Genomic DNA, 3,546 nt, shown 5'->3' with positions numbered 1-3,546 from the left:
GGGAAAGAATTCATCTCCTTCTCTTTTCCTACCTCCAAGCCTTCAGCGTGTTACCATTAAAAGCCTCTACAACTGCCCCAGGTCAAACACTGACCTTTGCTTGAATTTCAGTCAAGTTGGCTGCTCAGGACTACACAACCAATTCCTTAGTAACGCTAAACAGAAGTATCTATGCATTTGGCTTCATCTTCAAGGTTTTTTGCTTTTGTTTTGGGGTGAGAGAGTTGGGTCTTGAAAGCCACGTCTCCAAAACAAAGAATTTCGTAGAATATGGCGTCTCTTCTTAAACAGCAGTCTGAAAAAAAAGGTGCTGAAAACTGACACCCTGGTAATAAGTTGGCAGAAAATAGTCACCTACAGATTATCATCAGTGTGTCAACTTTATCTCTGTTTTTCTATCAGCAAACCTTGTGTGCTCCTTCTCCTGCTTGCAGTTTCTTCTTGGCCTCTCTCTCTCTGCCTCCGATATAGTCTGACCTTTTTGTGGGCAACATTTAGTGGAAGGAAAATAGCCAGAAGACTTTATGTGATCTCCACTGATGTATATCTTTTGAGATAGATGACATGAGGAGAAAAAGCACTGGATTCTTAAAAAGTAAGAAGGAAGCAAAGATCTTGGCTAGGTGAGGAAGGACTCTAGAAAGAGCTGGTGGCTTCATGGGAGCCAATAAGGGTGAGGAGTGGAGAGGGTGCCACACAGCTTAATGGTAAAGTCACCAACTTGCGACCTTAAGTGAATCATTTAATCTCTCTCAGACTCAATTTCCTCCTCTGTAAAGAAGCACATAGTAATTGTACTTGTTTCATAAATTGTTGTGAAGATATAAAGTGTTAGTGCTTATGTAGTGCCTCACACACAGAGTAAGCACATAATAAATAGCTGTTATTGTTTATTTATTAATACTGTTAAAACAAAAACCATATGAAGCTAATAATATAAGTTAATTTGAAGTTTATTTAATATACGATTTGCAAATCAGGCAACACTTCTCACCAAAGAGTCAAAGTGTTCCAGAGATGACAGAACTTCCAAAGATTCTTATACCCCATCTTACCTGAAATTGCCATGGAAACGGGGCCAGAACAGTGTTTTCAATAATAAGGATTTGGCCTAAAACACAGCTTCCAGTCCAACCCCAGAGTTTCTGTTTCTCAAAACTGACTGCACATCGATAATTCTTCCAAAGAGCACAATACCTAAGGCAAAGCAGTCTTCACTAAGCTGCTTCCTAAGCTGTTGTGTGACTTAAAGGTGACTTTAGGATATGTATTTTCTCAAGGCTCAAGGTTCAAAAGAAGATTGCAGGGCAATGTCCTGGGTTAGTCACCCCAACTCCATGGACCCCATAAATCTGGAATCCAAGAAAATTAAAAACTGTTCTCAATACGTAGTTAATAAGTGGCAAAGCAAATGTAGTCATTTAAGTCATTCTCCTATGTTGCTACTCAACATGTAGTCCTCTGACTAGCAGCGATTCTCAGGCCCCATCCTAGACCTACTGAACCAGAATCTGCATTTTAAAAAGACCCCCAAGAGATTCTTACACATTAAAGTTCTAGAAGTACATTCCAACATGTTCAGAAAGTGTGAACCGACTGCTAGCTATTTATTGTACATGAAGAGAGTTTTCTGAAAGTCAAGTGCTTCAGCAATTAATTCCCATATGCTGGACTGTGGGCTCACTTCATTGGAATCACCTGCAGAGACTCCAATAATACAGACTCCATTGATCTGGAGAAAGATAAAAACCTGCAATAAGTGATTCAACTGGATCAGAATTCAACTCAAAGTGGCCAATACCATGAGCTCCCTAGAACAGTCTGGATGAAATCTAGTTCAATATAAACATCCTTCTCTTTATGTCCTAATCAGACTTTACAGTAAAGGTCTTTCTATTCCCTGCAAACACATGGTTCTCCATTGCACTTACAATAAAATTCATATTCCTTATGTTTATATTCCTTAAGATGGCCTTTAAGTAGGGTGGCTGTAAAATTTATCATCTAAATCATATGCTGGGTAAACCAGAACACATGATCAAATAAGGCCTTGCATGAGCTGGCCCCTTACTGACCTCCTCAATGCCATGCCACCCTTGCCCATGCCTGTTCTCCAGGCTTCAACCTACCTTAGCCCTTGAAGGCTGTTCCTTCTGCCTACAATGCTGTCCTCTCTTCACCCTGCAATCTTCCCACAGATCTTCACACACTTGGCTCCTCATTCTTTAAGACTCCTTAAATAGTTCCTCCTCCTGCCTGACCACTTTAAATAGTTAGCCCCCTCCCTGTGACTCTCTAGCACAACCTTCTGCCTCGCATCTCCACTTTTTTTTTTATCGTGCTTTAAGTGAAAGTTTACAGCTCAAGTTAGTTTCTCATACAAAAATTTAAACACACATTTTTATGTGACTCTAGTCACTCTCCTTATAATGTGACAGCACACTCCTCCTTTCGACCCTGGATTTCCTGTATCCATCCAACCAGCTCCTGACCGTTTCTGCCTTCTCATCTCACCTCCAGACAGGAGCAGCCCATTTACTCTCATGTGTCTGCTTAAACTAAGAAGCACACTTTTAACAACTATCATTTTATGTCTTATACTCCGGTCTGGATTAGTACTGGATTAGCAGAGAGTCCGGGGACCATGTCTTCTGGGGCTCCTCCAGTCTCAGTCAGACCATTAAGTCTGGTCTTTTTACTAGAATTTGAGTTCTGCTCCCGACTTTTCTCCTGCTCCTCCAGGGACCCCCTGTTGTGTTCCCTGTCAGGTGGTTATTGGTGGTAGCCAGGCACCATCTAGTTCTTCTGGTCTCAGGCTGATGGAGTCTCTAGTTTATGTGGCCCTTTCTGTCTCTTGGGCTAACATTTTCCTTGTGTTTTTGGTATTCTTCATTCTCCTTTGCTCCAGGTGGGTTGAGACCAATTGATGCATCTTAGATGGCCGCTTGCAGCTTTTAAGACTTCAGACACCACTCAGCAAAGTGGGATGGAAAACATTTTCTTAAGAAAATTTGTTATGTCATGCTCCTTCGGCAGCACATATACTGAAATTGGAATGATACAGAGAAGATTAGCATGGCCCTTGTGCAAGGATGACATGCAAATTCATGAAGTGTTCCATATTTTTATGACAATGAAAAAGATGAAAACACAGTATATAAAGAAAAACTACTCAGCACAAAAATTAAGTGGAAAAAAAGAAACTGTCAACAACACACAAAAAAAGACATCAAAATGACAGCACTAAACTCATACCTATCCATAATTACACTGAACGTAAATGGACTAAATACACCAAAAAAAAAAAAAAAGAGAGAGACAGTGGCAGAATGCATTAAAAAAATATGATTTGTCTCTATGCTGCCTACAAGAGACACACCTTAGACTTAAAAACACAAACAAACTAAAACTCAAAGGATGGAAAAGAAAATATCAAGCAAACAATCAAAAAGAGCAGGAGTGGGAATATCAATTTCTGACAAAATAGACTTTAAAGTTAAATCCACCACAAAGGATAAGGAAGGACACTATAAAATGATTAAAGGG

At 40.0% G+C, this 3,546-nt stretch overlaps 1 non-coding gene across 1 annotated transcript; it reads left to right on the top strand.

The window, feature by feature from the left end:
• The first annotated feature begins 3,021 nt into the window (after positions 1 to 3,021).
• On the top strand, positions 3,022 to 3,127 carry LOC111747824 (U6 spliceosomal RNA). Its single transcript, XR_002783771.2, has one exon. It is a non-coding gene; the product is annotated as a U6 spliceosomal RNA (small nuclear RNA).
• Positions 3,128 to 3,546: the final 419 nt, after the last annotated feature.

This window comes from Loxodonta africana, chromosome 12 (genome assembly GCF_030014295.1).
Source record: "Loxodonta africana isolate mLoxAfr1 chromosome 12, mLoxAfr1.hap2, whole genome shotgun sequence".
NCBI classification, from domain to species: domain Eukaryota; kingdom Metazoa; phylum Chordata; class Mammalia; order Proboscidea; family Elephantidae; genus Loxodonta; species Loxodonta africana.
Note: the sequence above shows the minus strand (reverse complement) of the source record. Positions and strands in the feature narration are given on the sequence as shown.